General features: G+C 45.6%; 1 protein-coding gene across 1 annotated transcript in view; it reads left to right on the forward strand.

Annotated features, from left to right (window-relative positions):
• LOC139281110 (cytoplasmic phosphatidylinositol transfer protein 1-like) overlaps positions 1-17,046 on the forward strand; it is a 284,745-nt gene that overhangs the window by 139,630 nt on the left and 128,069 nt on the right. The gene's annotated exons all lie outside the window — the stretch shown is intronic.

Here is a 17,046-nt window from a genome sequence, read left to right on the forward strand (position 1 = left end):
CACTTCCTCTTTTTTCAAGATCCATTCCTTTTCAAAGATATCTGTAACTCAGACTATGAGAAAGGGAGCAACATATCCAGATACACAACACCCAGCCCAATGGGGCTACTTTGTACTCTGAGCAATAGAAATTTCAGCTTGTTTACGGATGATTCATAATTCAGTCTTCCAGATGTTTATGATTACTCTGATTGTGAGATGTGTCTATGAATGCGGAAAACTAGTCATCCAACTACACTTCTTCCATTCCCCGCCCCCCATTGTAATTTCCAATTGCTCCTGAACGTTCCCTGTTTTTTTCCCTCCTACTCTCCCTGGGAATCCTTTCCATGTATTGATCACTCTTTGTGTGAAGATATTTCTGACACCAGTCCTCAGTTTGAGCCTAGCGTGTCCGCGTCCTGCTCTCAAAATTTAGTTTGAGTAATTTTCTTGAACTGCCCTTTTCACACATTTACCATCGTGTATACCTTTACAATGTTTCCCCTGGCTGGGGAGTCTAGAACCAGGGCTCACATTCTCAGGATAAGGGGTCGGCCATTTAGGGCTGAGATGAGGAGCAATTTCTTCATTCTGAGGGTGGTGAATCTGTGGAATTCTCTGTCCCAGAGGGCTGTGGATGCTCAGTCGATGAGTATATTCAGGACAGAGATTGATCATTTTTTGGGCACTAAGGGAATCAAGGGATATGGGGATAAGGCGGGAAAGTGAAGTTCATAGAAACATAGAAATTTACAGCGCAGAAGGAGGCCATTTCGACCCGTCGTGTCCACGCCAGCCGACAAAGAGCCGCACGGTCCTCAGTTAGCAGCCCTGAAGGTTACATATAAACCTATGAACAATGCCGGAAAGGCAAAGAGCACCCAGCCCAACCCATCTGCCTCACACAACTGCGACACCCCTTATACTGAAACATTCTACACTCCACCCTGTAATTTTGTAAGCTTGTAATGTTTGTATCTCCACACTGTGGATGTGGACGTATTGTGTACTGCAACGGCATAGTTAATAATAAACAGAACCAGGCAGATTCCGGAGGCTTCCAAGAGAGAGCTGCCTGCCATGTTGGAAGCTGTGTGCTTGTGCTCTGGGAATATATCACATTTGGCGGCGAGATGGGATTTTTCGGATGATTTAAAGCTTAAATTTTGTTGGTGAAGGATTCAGCCAGCCGCCAGAGAGATTTTAGAAGTTTCTGTCTTTGGAAAAAAGCTACAAAATCCGAGGTAAAATACAGCACACGGTGTGAACAGCTAGAGATTAAAATGGCAAGTGTAATCGGATATTTGGGGGAATATAAACACGACCAGGAACATTTTAAAGCATATGTGGATCGGATAGAAATGTATTTCACTGCAAATAACATAATCGAAGTTCCAGACAATGCAATCCAGACCCGGGCTGTATTGGAATGTAAGAAAGCGATCTTCTTATCGGTGGCGGGTCCGGCATTGTACGAAACCCTTGTAAATCTGCTTATGCTTGACAAGCCAAAGGACATAACGCTTAAAGAGATTTTAATGAAGCTGGAGCAGCACTATAACCCCAAACCGTCAGAAGGAAGTTATTGACGATGGATGACTTAACTTTTGAGATTGCTTGTCAGACAGCGAGGTCGATGGGCATGGCCGAACAATATTCCTGAAAATTAAATAATAATTACGGTCGTCAGTCAACCGAGGTAAATCACCTGCAGGTTCAAAGTAAAAGACGGTGGGGCCCAAAGTCTCAGAAACTGGAAATTCTAACAGAGCGTCGAAGTCGTGCTATAGGTGCCGGGGACAACACATTGCTCAAAGTTGTCCATACGTGAAGGCAGAGTGTTTCTTCTGCAGAAAGACTGGGCATCTTGCGAAGGCTTGCCGACTGAAGGGTTAACCAGTTTTTAAAGCTATGAATCCAGCGTTCAAAGCTATGAGTAGAAATCCCCAGAGACTACATAGCATGGAAGAACAACAACAGGATGAGGAGATGTTAGAATTACATGTCATCAGGAGCACGAGGTAAACGCACAGCGATTCGGAAAGCATCAAAATCCCCATAGATGTTGCGGGATTCAAGATACCAATGGAAATTTACACTGGTGCATCCGTGAGTGTAGTACCGGAATCACTATATCGCGACAAATTGCGTGATTTTCAACTGGAGAAATCCAAGATAGAGCTGCGAGGCTACTCGGAAGAGAACATTCCGGTGGTAGGTCGTATCACCGTACCAGTGAAATTTAAAGATCAATTTCAGAACTTGCCTCTAATAGTAGTGAAAGGAGACAAGTCTGCCTTGCTCGGAAGAAATTGGTTGAACTCACTGAAGCTGGATTGGAGTAAGATTTTCTGTGTGGAAGCGAGATTTTCATCAACGGATGAGGTTATCAAGCAGTATCCGAAGATGTTCTGTGAAACGGGCAGTCCGATCCAAGGCTTCAAGGCGAGTGTCAGGGTACAGAAGGACGCTAGATCGGTTTACTACAAGCCACGTTCTGTACCATATGTACTCAAGGAGAAAGTTGAGCAAGAACTCAAAAGACTAGAGACTGAGAACATTATTTGTAAGATAGATCGATGTAATTGGGCTACACCCATTGTTGTACCTAAGTCTGATGGTAAGGTAAGATTGTGTGGTGATTATAAAGTAACTGTAAACCAGGTTCTAGAGGGTAATGTCCCCAATACATTGCCGAATATGGAAGATTTGTTCACAACACTAACAGGTGGTCAGATCGTCTCAAAACTGGATCTTACGAATACCTACTTACAGCTTGAACTAGATGAGGAATCCAAGTCATGTTTGACTATAAATACTCATCTAGGCCTATATCAATTTAATGGGCTACTGTTTGGAGTGTCTTCCACCCCTGTCATATTCCAAGGGGTGATGAACCAGATTTTGCAAGGTATTGAAGGGGTAGTATGTTGTTTGGATGACATACTAATATCAGCACCAAATAGGCAAATTCTTAATAACATATTGAATGAAGTCCTCGAACGGATAGAGAAGCACAGAGTACAAGTGTCTGCTTGTAAGAGTGAGTTATTTAAAAACTCAGTGGAGTACTTAGGGTACAGAGTAGACAAAGATGGTTTACATCCAACCATGGAAAAATTGGATGCAATTGGAAATGCACCCACTCCCAGGAATGTCACTGAACTTCGTTTATTCTTGGGTCTTTTGAACTATGATGGGAAGTTCCTACCAAATTTGGCTATAGTATTACATCCACTGAATGAACTATTGAAAAAACAGGTCCATTGGAAGTGGTCAAAAGAATGCGATACAGCATTCAAGGAGTGTAAAAGCAAATTGGTAGAGAGCACCATGTTAGTTCACTATGACATATCTAAGGAGATTAAGCTAGCATGTGATGCATCTCCATATGGAGTTGGGGCAGTGATCTCTCATGTATCACGCAGTGGGGAGGAGAGACCAATTGCTTTTGCTTCACGCACTCTCAGTGCCAGTGAGAGTAATTATGCGCAAATTGAAAGGGAAGCTTTGGCATTAATTTTTGGGGTCAAGAAGTTTCACAAATACTTGTATGGTCGTAAGTTTACCATTGTTATGGACCTTAAGCCCCTAACAGCAATCCTCCATCCAAAGTCCCCAGTTCCAACATTAGCTGCAGCCCTAATGCAGAGATGGGCTTTGATTTTGTCAGCATATACCTATGATATTGAATACAGACAATCAGCTGATCACAGTAATGCTGATGCAATGTCTAGATTGCCTTCTCCATCAAAAGTTACACCCGATAGGGAAGAAGTGTTTTATTTTTCATAGATTGATGAACTGCCAGTCACAGCTGAAGAGATTGGTAGAGCAACCAAATGTGACCCAGTGATGGCAAAGGTGTATGAGTATATTGCAAATGGATGGCCAAACCAGGTAACAGATAAAGATACACATCCATTCTTCATTCGTAGGAATGAATTATCAGTTGATAAATATTGTATCATGTGGGGTGCAAGAATGGTTATACCAAATAAATTCAGGTCCAAATTATTAGGAGACCTCCATGACCAGCACCTGGGAATTGCTTGACCAAGAGTTTTGCACGCAGTTATTTATGGTGGCCAGGTCTTGATAAAGATATAGAGTACATCGTGAGTCAGTGTACGACATGTCAATCGGTAAGCAAGCAACCACCACCAGTACCATTACAGCCATGGAAATGGCCTCCCAGGGTGTGGCAAAAGTTACATATTGATTTTGCTGAGTTAGAAGGACAACAATTGTTCATTGTGATTGATAGCCATTCAAAGTGGGGTGAGGTGTTTCCAGTGTGGAAAATAACAACAAGTAAAACATTGGACAGTTTACAAAAATTATTTTCTTCATTTGGCCTCCCTGAAGAGATTGTTTTAGATAATGGACCACAATTTCGTTCAGAAGAATTTGCACAATTCATGAGCAAAAATGATGTGAAACATACCAAGGTTCCACAATATCATCCTGCTTCGAATGGTGCAGCAGAGCACATTGTACAAATTGAAAACATGCCCTCATAAAACAAATGTTAGATCCAAATCCAAGGAAACGACAGTTGTCATTGGATCACAAATTGGCTAATTTTTTTGATTACATATCGAAATACTCCTCATACAACTACTGGTAGAACACCAGCAGAGTTGTTTCTCAAATGACAGCCACGAACCAGATTCTCATTGTTAAAACCAAATTTGGCACAGTCTGTAGAAGAGACACAATTAAGATAGAAAGAGAATCATGATAGAGGTAGAGTAAAAGAGAGAAGTGTGAAATTAAACCAGAAGGTGAGAGTGAAGAACCATCACCATAAATGGTTAAAGTGGTTACCAGGAAGAGTGGTGAAGATATGTGGTCCTCGCACATATTTGGTGAAGATGTTTGATAATGGACAGGTTAGGTTTGTTCATATTGATCATATTTTACCTACAGACATGGAAGGAGTTTGAAGGTGGGAATGATTCAATTATTTCTGACTCATCAGATAGTTTTGATACACCAGTAGCAAATCCTAAATCCAATGTACTGGAAACAAATCCAGGAGAGAATCAGAATGAAAGTCTGACTCCGAGTCAGGAAAACAAAGAGCCTGAAGTTAGAGTGAGTTCAAATGAAAATCAAGGAAATTCCGTGGAGGAAAACGTTCCTCAGGATGAGCCTCGAATGAGTTTAGATTTGACACCATGTTTGGAAGGTTCTGTTCGAAAGCGAAGGTATTCTCTTCGAAACAGAAAACAAGTGGTAAAGTTAAATTTGTAAATATGAAAAAAAGTTTATATCCTGTGTTATGTATAAACGTGAAAGTTATGTATGATGTTTGTTATAATAACTTCTTCATTAAGGAGGGAGAAGTGTAATATCTGTAAGCTTGTAATGTTTGTAGCTCCACACTGTGGATGTGAACGTATTGTGTACTGTAACTGCATAGTTAATAATAAACAAAACCAGGCAGATTCCAGAGGCTTCCGAGAGAGAGCTGCCTGCCATGTTGGAAGCTGTGTGTGCTGTGCTCTGTGAATATATCACACACCCCAACCAGAGCCATGTGATCTCCTGGGAGAGGCAAAAACCAGATTAAAAACCAGGCCAATTTAGGGAGAAAAAATATCTGGGAAAATCTGGGATGTAGAAGGTCAGCCATGATCTTAATTGAATGACGGAGCAGGCTTGAGGGGCCGTATGGCCTACTCCTGCTCATATATCTTATGTTCATAAGTCATCTCTCAGTTGCCTCCTTTCCAGGCTGAAAAGCTCAAATTTGCTCAACCTTTGACACTAGATATCAGGCACTCTGAACTGCTTCCAGTGTGTCTTCGTGACCAGACATGAACACACTAACGTGCACAGACACATAGGAGTGCACGTTGACCTGCACAAACTTAGGTTGCGGTTTCAATACAGTTTAAATCGTATCTCCGCAGTCAGCTTTCAGTGTAATAACTTGGTCACACACCGAAGGTAGGCTCAGGAGCTCCAACATCTCCATCTGTAACTGCTCGAATGGATTGGCTCCCCAGGATAGCCATGACCTCTTCCTCCTCCTGGGCCACTTGCTCCCGAGTCCTGCTGCTTTCTGAAGAATTCATGAATGTGAACTAGCAGCGGTACTCTCAGATCGTCGATTGACGGTCTACATTCAGAGTGTGTAGCGAGATAAACTGATGAGTTTGGGTGTTTGAACAGGGGAAGTGTGCTTCAAAGGGCAAAGTTACATGGCAAGATGTGAGGGAATGTTAAGTGGAGAGGTGCATGTGATGGATAGGGGATGAGCCTGCACATGGAGCAATATGTGTTCTGTGAATCCCCAAGGATGTTGAAGCTCAACACTGAGAGTGATGAATATTCTCCGAGGGTTCCAGAAGACTGTCGGGGCACTTACCCTTGCTGTCTTGACGAGGTCATTAAATGTCTTTGGACATTGTAGGGGAGGGGGCCCTTGGTCTCACGGATGTGCCCTTGATTGTCTCTGCTACCTCCTCCCAAGTAACAGGGCCCACTACCTCTTGAACCATCCCATCCCTTTTTCTGCCTTATTTCAAAGTTTCAAGGCCCTTTCATTGCTCCTTTGATATGTGCCAGCCTCCTCCCAGTGACCTGGCTCCTTGAACCACATGCAAGGCTTTAAATCCTGCTCAGGGCCTGTTCCTGCCTCTTCCTCCCTCCTACGTCCCTCCCCTGCCCTCGATTCTTCCTGGTGTAACTGCCCTATTGTGGTGGGACTCATGTTCTTGTTATGCTCAACATTATGTAAATATGTGAAATGATGTAAAATCATGATATAAAGTTATGACCCGGGTCCCGGTGTTGGAGGCAGCTGGAGGTCCCTCCCTGCTGGCCAACCGAATTTCAGGCCTTTCGTATGGCTGATGTAGAGGTAGAGCAACAACTATAATTTTCCATTTCGGTGGTTAAGCCAGGTAATTGCGTCAGGAGTAGTGGAGTGCATCACTGTGATGCCTGCTTTGTATATGCGAATAGGGATTGAGTCGTTCTATGCTCCATGGTCTGTTCTGGGTGACCACAGTCGCACACAGGAGAGTTTTTATTTCTCTATTTGCGCATCGAGCATCCAGTTTAGGGTGGCTCATAAGCTTCGCAGAAGTTCGAATCCAGGGATCTTCTGTGTCGGGTCTTTCACAAGGTGCTTGTGGCTTCTTGTGAACTCCATAAAAGATCCCATGAAGATGAGCAGGGGAGTTATTCCTGGTGTCCTGGCCAATATTTATCCCTCAATCAACATAACAAAAACAAATTATCTGGCCATTATCACATTGCTGTTTGTGGGAGCTTGCTGTGCGCAAATTGGCTGCCGTGTTGCCTACATTACAACAGTGACTACACTCCAAAATTACTTCATTGGCTGTAAAGCACTTTGAGATGTCCGGTGGTCGTGAAAGGCGCTATAGAAATGCAAGTCTTTCTTCTGTCTTTCCATTTGGCTCTTCAAACATCATTGGGGTTGAAGTTGCCTTGCTGAAGGAAGATGTCAGTCGTCACGCAGCCCACTCTGTTAACTGAGAAATCACGACTAATACGATCAACCCGGCGACCAAACATCGATCAACGCTGTCCCGGTCTTCAGAGCAACAACTCAAGGCCCTTTATACTTACTGTTCATTGCACCGTTTTCTATAACACCTCCTGTCCCATCATACCCAGACCCACCACTTCAATGAAGCAGCTTTAATCTGTCCGAATTAACCTTTTCAACAGGAGGCTTTAGCAGAACTATTTTAAAATAGATTGGGGCCAAAATTCAGGCACGCCAGAAAGCTGGCCCACCAATGATTTTTTTACCTGGTTTTTCCGCCGGGAGTGATGAGGCGGCGTTCGGATCGATTTTCAGGACTTAGAAGAGTTTTTAACATTGGACCGGAAGTCGGTCATAATGGGGACGGAAGTGCGGCGGTAAGTCATGCTGAGGGGCGGAAGTTGGGGCGGGATCAAGACTCCGCCGCTGTCACACTGTGCGTGTGCGTCACCACGCTCGCTCCCCTCCGTTAAAGGGGAGAGAATTGGGGATTTTTTACATTCGGCCACTGGGCCACCAGGGAGGGTTTCGGCCGGGCCAGCGGCCTGGCATACAAGAGGGGGTGCCAGGCTGCCTGTTGGTGGCCCGACCGAACCCGAGAGAGTAATAGTCCCGTCGACATGGAAGTTGGCCGGCAAAAAAAAAGATGGCCGGTCGTGGCATTCGGCCCTTGCCTTTAATCGCCGCCGCACCGCCAGGGCAGAGAGAGAGCAGACAAGGTGCACCGACAGAAAAGGCTGTTGCGGGCACCGTTCAGCGGCTCATGGATTTTTTTCAGCGAATTTGGGGTGGATTAAAATGGAGGTGAGGGAAAGCGGCAGTGCGCACTTTTATGGCGCGCTTGCGGCAGTCAGCAGCAGCGGGGCGGAAGTGGGGACAGGCCGAAAAATCCCTGAGCTGAATTTGGGTCGTGGCGGCCCAACTCAATTCCGTCGCATGGCCGCCACAAAACGGCGGAAACGGGCCTCAGACGGACCCTGAATTTTGGCCCCATTGTCTTCTGTTTCTGTCCTGCTCAGTTGAGCACCAGTCCACACTCGATGACAGAAGCTTTCTGTGCACGGAGCTCCAATGTATACAATCCAAAAACCGACTGCACTCACCAGATGCTTCTGCAGTCTTGCTGTCACCGTGGTGGCTTTGAGCCACAGTTAGAGGCTGGCCAGCCGAGGCAAGCTTCAGTTCAGAGCCCCGCTGTTCACCATTTCCTGCTTCCTGTGTCTCACTGGCCTGCATTGGCCTGCTGAGCGAGTTTATTGTACCAGTAACTTTGCACCTGTGCTGTCCTGTCAACCGTGTCCCTTAATGTTTGGGTTCTTAAGTGAAAGGAGAAAGGTTCTCCATCCATTAGTGAGGGATTGGAAAGGTCTGTAAGCAGTGCCCACTGATGGCGAAACATTGACTGGCCAGATCAGGGTGAGAAAATACTGCCACCCGATTTGTTTATAAAGGGAGGGAGGGAAGTCAAAGTAACCTGAGAACAGAAGTGGGTGAAAACAGAGGAGCAGGCCGAGGACAGAGAGATCCGAGTGGGAGTGGGATGGAAAATTAACATGGAAAGCGACTGGAAGGTCAGGGGTCACCTTTGCGGACTGAAAACAGGCTAGTTTTAAAGGACAGTCAGTCGTGGCTAAACCGAATTGCAGGTTTTTTTTGCCTCCCAGTTACCTTCCACCCTGATGGCAGTGCCTGGTTCTGGGGTATTTGCCCATTCTTTGTGCGAGTCCAAATGGTGAGTAGTAACAAGATGTCCTGCCCCAAATCCTGACAGAAAGAGCAGGGATTCAGGTGTCGATGACTGCCACTGACTCCTTTCCCCGACCATGATTCTCCGCTGCTGGCTGCCCCTCCCCCCTCCCCTGCCCCCCCCCAACCTGCTGCATACAAATACACACCGGGGAAGATGGGGCCCCTGACTCTGAGCATTCTCCCTTCCCGTCTGCCCCCTTGCTGCCTCTTTCCCGGTGAAAGGTGGCAGTAGGCCCGGGTAGCAGTAGTAATGGCCTCAACTGTTTTAAATGGAGGGAAAGGGCCCAGTAAAGGTTTCTCTCCCTCCACTCCCTTACCTGCTGGATGGCCTTGGTTTAGGCCTTTAATGGACGACTTGTTCCAGCCTTCAGGGCACTGTGGCCCCTTTAACATCTCCTCTTGCTCCTCGAGGACCACTGCTGCAGCACTGCCTCCATCTTCCCGGGGACCACCGCCCGGGAGCCCACCACAAATGCACAATGAACCCTAACGCAGCAAACTGGACTGGGATTGGGGCAGCTGGAGGAAGTCCCGGCCTGAACCCTTAGAAGCAGACTAAGGGAACTCCAGCCGCATGTCTCACTTGAGTTAATGCCCATCAGGGCGCCATCTCTGGGTTGCTGCAATGCTGCAGGGTCTCCCACTCACTTCAGCTTCAAGTTGCTGGGACAAGTGCAGGATTAGACTGTTGTGTCAATAAAAGTACCCGAATCCTGGATTACAGGCTGAAAATATTGGGTTTTTTTCCCGAATTCAAATAGGCTAATTTGGGAAGAGGTGCCTCATCAATAGAAACATCTGCCAAAGGAAGGTATCTTTCTCTACAGATGCAGGGGCATAGGTGCCAAGTGACGGGCACAGAGTACCTCTTGGGCAGCTTCTCTTCCTCTGTGCGTGGCAAGACAGACGATCATTATTGGCCAACTCTCTGGTGCCAATAAAGGAAGCTTGGGGCTTAAAAAAAGAATGAAATGATCCTAACTGGATAGCTCTACCAAGGAACCGGAACAAGCACAGTGGGCCGAATGGCCTTCTTCAGTGCTGTATCATACCATGCTACTATGGGGCAAAGGCTTTTGAAAGCCTAAGTGCCCACTGAAAAGAAGGATGCAAGAAAGGCCTTTAAAGGCTTGGAATACTTACCTTAAAAGATTTATATTCCTTTTGAAGGCTGCCCCAACTGCAGGTCCACACAAGGCCAGGATCCTTCCTGCCAGTTTTAATTAGACAAGCCGAAAACCTAGGGGCGAGAAATTCATCTGTTGTGTGCCACTCCGCAGCGCCGTGAAATGGTGATAAAATGGCGGTCACTGCTCTTTCGCCAGCTGGTGGCTGTTGCCGCGGCAGCCTTCAAATTGTGCTCGCAATGCCCTGGAAAATAAATGGCGTGTGGTGATGTCAATCAACATGCAACGCCCGACTTAACATCACCAACATGAACTTCAACCCTAGTGCTGAATTCAGTGCTGGGTCCTAAGCACACCAGGCTAAACTGCCATGCAAGCAGGCAGTGGTGATGTTTGCAGCTCTTAAAGAGACAAACACATCATTCAGGTAAGTTTGAATTTAAGGATTTGGACTGTTATTTAAAAATTTTATTGAAGTGGTGGCTTGCTGAATAGATGTGAAAAGTTTGTAAGTGTGTAGGGAGTGCTGCTGGATGCTTGCAAGGGCTTGGATGACAAATGAAAGATTTTGAGAAGACAGAACATGCTGCGAATACTCAGCAGGTCATGCAACATCTGTGGAGAGTATAACAGCGTTCACATCTCAGGTCGAAATGCTGCCTGACCAACTGAGTTTTTCCAGCATTTTATGCTGTCATTTCGCATTTACAGCATCTGCTTGCAGAGGGAAGAAGAGGAGGAATCAGACAGAAGGATGCATCCCAGACAGCCCCTCTGTGGCCGGGATATCCGAGATGGAATCATCTGCCTGTGGCCCCACTGGCTGGGCAGGTTGCCTCTTCTTGTTGATCCACTGGCTGGGCAGGCTGCATTTCTTATTGATCCACTGGCTGGGCAGGCTGCATTTCTTGGGTGTGTGAAATGAGGAAGGCACAAGAGTGGAGTTGTGCTGACATGAGGGCGGGAAAGCAAGAGGTGCATGCCAGAAGGTGGATAGCTTTCGAGGTCATCCGCATCTTGTATCCTTTCAGTCCCACCGCTGGCCAAGGGCTCAGCCATAGTCCTGCCAAGAATGTCCTGCACTGTCTCCTCCAATGGGGTGAGGTGATGCTAGAAATGTGAGATGTGTCTCGTCATTGGTGCAGATTGTTGGTAGGCGAGTGATTGGGGGTTGTGCATTGAGCAGTGTGTGAGGCCAGTGGTGCAGTTGTTAGGAGGCAGCGTTTGAAGATGCATTCACTGACCTTGACCAGTGTCTGAGGCCATGAAATGTCTTTGGGCACTGGAGCCAGGTGTTGGGAGCGACACTGCTGGCAGTGACAGCTTTAGTGCTGTACTCACACATCATTCTTTATGGAGGGCTTCCTGGCCCCTGTGGGTAGAGGACCTCTCTTGCCGAGTTGATCCCCTGCACAAAGCTGGAGTGGTGCGTGTGAGACCCTGAGTGCCCTTTCCCTGACCTGCTCAGCCATTTGTGTTGGTGCTGAGGCAATTTTCCTATCTGTTAAGGTTAGGACGGTAATTCAGCTTTAACAGTTGAATATGCACGTTTGGAACTTTTAAATTTTGAATATTTCTTAAAAGGCAGAAAGAGCTGAAAAATGTATTGATTCACTGCATTTTATTTTGTGTTGCTTCAGTGTGCATGGCCCTTTTAATTCTCAGACCTCTTCATTGCCCACAATTCCTTGCGAGCTCCGCAGCTTCACTCACAGAAGATGCAACACCGGACCTGGACAGGAACTTTGTCCCGGGTCTCTCCAGCAACACCACCAGGACAGCGTTGCATGGAAGGTGAACACTGCATCATCTATTTCCATCCCCCCAGACCAATTTCACTTGCTTAGCCTTGCGGCCAATTCCAGCGGTCGTTAACTGCAGTTGTCGGTAACACATAAATTCTCCCCCCCACCCTCTCCCCCCCTCGGCCGTGTTCAGTAATTTGGGTTGGTGAGGAGACCAAAATCATCTGCCGTATGTCCAGTCATGCTCCATGAACATTCATGGTCTCCTGGAGCTGGCTCAATTGCCTTTGCGAGTCGTGGAAGAATTCCGCAGAGTCTTCCCTAAAATTGGCAAGTGTTTCCCATTACGGGCAACTGGGGAGGGTGTGGTCTGATATTGCACCATTTAATGGATAGAGTGAGCATTGATGGGCCTGATGGGCCTTTATTACTTTCCCAGTACATTTCAAATAAATTAGTCATGAAGCTACCCGGAGAAACACTTCCACTCTGCCCGACTCCACAAGGAAACCCCCAAAAACACTTTAAAACTTAACCTTTTCAGGCCTCTTCCATCCTCGATCTTCTCCCATTCCACTCAGGTTGGCCCAGCGGGACACTCATCGCCGTTTCCCGCTTAAGTCGGTTCACCAATGATGTAATCGGAAACTGATACATGTACAATAAAAGGACCCCGTCTCCCTTTGGACGGGTGTCCTTGTCACGAGCAGGTTAAAATCCAAACCTGTGGTCAGCTCCCGGAGGCTCCAGAACGGATAAGTAATTGGTGCAATTTTGACTGCCCCGGTTTCAGCTGGCCGGGTAGCGTTACGATCGGCCTGTTTGATTTCGTGCCAGTTCAATTGAACGACTTCTGCCCTTTAACTTTGATTTTTCCATCCCTGTAGAGGTTTCAACAATTAATGTTGTTGACATCAGAAAACGGGGAGAGGAGCTGCTCAGTCCCACAGTGTGGAAGACTAAGCTGGGGTTAGTGGTATGGCTGTGATCATTTGTGCTTGGCTTTCCATTTGTACCTTGTGCTGTAACACTATAAAATCTAGATGAGATTTCCAGTTATGTGTCAATGTGGTGCTGATTCTACAGCAGATGGTTTGTTGCTGGAATTGCTGTACTTTGTGCTAATACTTTGGGGGAAGTGGAGGGGGAACATTTGTGGAATTGTGTTTCACCAGCTGTTTCCAACGCATTATGATAATTATTTTGTCACCTCGAGTTGTTGACTAGAAAACTGGTGCTCGTACTATTTGATCAGTTCATTCGTTCTGTTAGTCCCTTTGTATCTTGGAACAATGATATTTCTCAGCCCCTCAGAGACTCAGCGATCCAATAAAACCAAGCGCGTGTGTTTTTGTGCCAAAGTATTGGTTCTAGACATATGGATTAATCCGGTTCTTTAATTTTGAAAACATAATTGCAGTTTAACTTTATTTAAAATTTTGATTTAAAATACACTGAAGAATGTCTCCAAAATGGAGGCATTCTTTAATATATTTTAAACCAACAGTGTGAGTACGAACACTGCCGCTGCTAAAATAATAATTTAAAGTGAATAGTGACTATTTTATATTTTTCTCAACTCCCGATTCCTCCAGCAGGAAAGGGCAGGTGCACTTTATTCTATGGTTTTCTATAAGACCAGCCTTCAGGTCACTTGTCACGTGTGTCAGCTGTGGTTCAGTAGCACACGTGCCTCAGAGTCAGACAGTTGTGGGTTCAAGTCCCACTCCAGGGACTCGAGCACATAAATCTAGGCTGACACTCCAGTGCTGCACTTTCAGGGGTGCCATCTTTCACGTGAGACGTTAAACCAAGGCCCCATCTACCCTCTCAGGTGGACATAAAAGATCCCATGGCACTATTTTACTTCCAATGACTTCCAGTGAAGGGCAGATGCCAAGAACTGTGCTCATTTGGTTGTGGGGCATTAGTTCCTACTGTGGCGAAGTGGCACTACTTCATTAGAACCGAAGGAAGCTGAAAGATCTCATTATATGTCTCAGCTTAGTTCCTTTTTAAAGAATTCCAAATCAATAAATCGAATACCAAACATGAAATCTAGCATCTAAGCTTGGGATGCGAGAAAGACACTGCTCGTTAAACTTTCATTCCAGCGTTGTCCCTTCAGTGCATTTCATGGTCTGAACTATGTATACAAGGGCGGATTCCACTGTACACAGGCTACATTTCCCCCTCAAATGTGCTACTTTCTTTAGGCCAACGCCTGCGATAAGATCTCCACGCTCTCCTTGTTGAAGACATTAGTCCCGAGAACCCCTGCAGCCATGGAACTCAACCTCCAACAACAAATGCTGCCATTCTTGGCCCAACCCCAGAATCGGCCCTATAATAAAGCATCAGCCCGACTAAATGTTTAACCCCACAGTTGAGTAACCTTTCCTATTAGATACCATATCGTTCTGGAAACAAGTTGTTCTGCGTGCCCCTCCAGATGCTGACTCGCATCACTTTGATCTTTGCTGCAGTGACAAAACATTTTTTTTATCTCGCCAAAAATCTGCTGTTTTGAGTAGAGAAAATGTTCAGCTTCTGAACTAATCTCTGGTCCAACAAAAGAGCATCTTGACTTTTCCGTTACGATTGCAGCAATTGAATGACCACATTCAAACAAAAGAGGAAACATTGGGCACTTGCCCACAACTGCACAAACGCAACAGGATTGCAAGGGTTTGGTGACCACTGGAAAGCCTTGAGCAGCAGCGGAGTGCACTCACTATGAATGGCCGTATCAGAGAGGTTTGTTTTATTGACGTTATGTAACATCTTGTTTCGTCCTTGCCTTTGTTTTGTTTTGCTAGAGAAAAAATTACTTAAGATGTTAATCTTTATGGCTGAGTGTAATCTCGCCAATATTCTTATCGAGTTGACTGGTAGATCTTGCACCTTGTCAAGACTTTTTAATTAAAAAAAAGACTTGATTTATATAGTGCCTTTCACATCCCAAAGCACTTTCCAGCCAGTGAAGTACTTTTGGAGTGTAGTCAAAGTTGTAATGTGGAAAACACGGCAGGCAATTTGCACACAGTAAGCTCCCACAAACAGCAATGTGATAATGACCAGATAATCTGTTTTTGTTATGTTGATTGAGGGATAACTATTGGCCAGGACATCGGGGATAACTCCTCTGCTCTTCTTCAAAATGATGCCTTGGGATCTTTTATGTCCACCTGAGAGAGCAGACGGGGCCTCAGTTTTACGTCTCATCGGAAAGATGGCACCTCCAACAGTGCAACACTCCCTCAGTATTGCAGTGGAGTGTCAGCCTAGATTTTGTGCTCAAATCCCTGGAGTGGGACTTGAACCTTCTGACTCAGAGGCGAGTGTGCTACTGGAGTAAGATTTCTTTGTTGAATCCGTTCATTGCTTTGTCCGAGTAAATAAGGGGTGGTCCTTGACTTTGTGTGATATGTAAAACTGGTGATAGCACATCAGTAGCGCATTCTACATCGGAATTGGAAATAAAATATAGTCAGCCAATTCACCATCAGCCGTGATACACTAGCGCACAAAGACAAGATCTGTCCCGAAGGGAGTTAGAAATGGATGACTTTCAGCTGGAGAATCCTTTTGATTGCCTCATTTCTCCTCATGACGTATTCTGGCTGTTGCCTCTTTAATTATCCATTCCCTAGTTGGGTGTTTGTCCACATATTATGACAGTTTCTGTTATCTGTTCTCTTATCTTTTTAGTCATGGTGAATTCACTCCCAGCTTGACATGAATTGGCTTCATTTGGAACTATCATCGATGGGTGTGGAGCATCATCATCAAAATGGCTCAGCCCCGCTCCGTTCCAACCCATTATTCTAGAAATGCATAATTAGGATGGCAGAGTAGCACAATTTGATGAAAAGCCTGGGCACTCCTCCAGAAAGCTCCATATGTATATTTTAGTGGAGCTTGCGTCAGAAAGCAGTGCAAGCCTCTTGTGCCCTGGTGGAGACCCTGTGCAGGGATGAAATGTCAGATTTTACACTTCCTCTGCACCGTGCCTGCTTTTGTATTGCGTCTGTGTTGTTCATCTCCATTTCAGTCAGTAAGTTAAGTTTGGGTGCAACATCCAAAAGTGTAAAAACTAACTATTTCTATGTTTCAAAAAAAAAAGCTGAAAGCTCTCATTAGATCTCTGCACCACAGCAGTAGATAATTCATTCCTCCTGGCTTCCTACCAATGTTGTTTGAAAAGTGTGAAACTTGTGCTGTTATGATTCACAGCTCCATTTTTCCCTTTTCCTATGAGGAAGGATGTTCTTTTAATAGCTGAGCTATGACTGGGAATTTGCAGTGTGGGTAATCATAGGTCTGAATCTGCCTCCTACCAGTCTCTGCTTGATTGAAATGACTCTCTAAGTCGTCACTGACCAGCTTCCCATTGTAATGGGAGGTGTGATTTTGCATACATTGCGGTACTGATTAACTGTTTCCAATAGATATAATTGTTACTTTTCACTTTCTTTTGTACGTCACTCCTTCTGGTGTCCCTGGCCTTTAGTGGGACTCACTCTATGGACCACTTCCCCCTCTGGTCTAGGGGAGTGGCGGAGCATCAATCCAGGAGCCTTTCTCTTCCACGTCTGCACAGCAGAAGCTGATCCCTGGTGTGGGAGTGAAGGGTTATGGGGAGCGGATGGGAAAGTGGAGTTGAGTCCAAGATCAGATCAGCCATGATCTTATTGAATGGCGGAGCAGGCTCGAGGGGTCAAATGGCCTACTCCTGCTCCTATTTCTTATGTTCTCATCATCTGTGCTTTAGCCTCCATTGCTATACACAGCGGGCGATTATTGATTTGGGTGGAGGTCAGGTGGGCGGTAGGAAGCCTGGTAAGCTTATTTATACATGTGTAATTCTTACAGTGACTGTATTTTGCTTTTACTGTTGAACAAGGTTGAT

The sequence above is a fragment of the Pristiophorus japonicus genome, chromosome 15 (assembly GCF_044704955.1).
Source record: "Pristiophorus japonicus isolate sPriJap1 chromosome 15, sPriJap1.hap1, whole genome shotgun sequence".
Taxonomy (NCBI): domain Eukaryota; kingdom Metazoa; phylum Chordata; class Chondrichthyes; family Pristiophoridae; genus Pristiophorus; species Pristiophorus japonicus.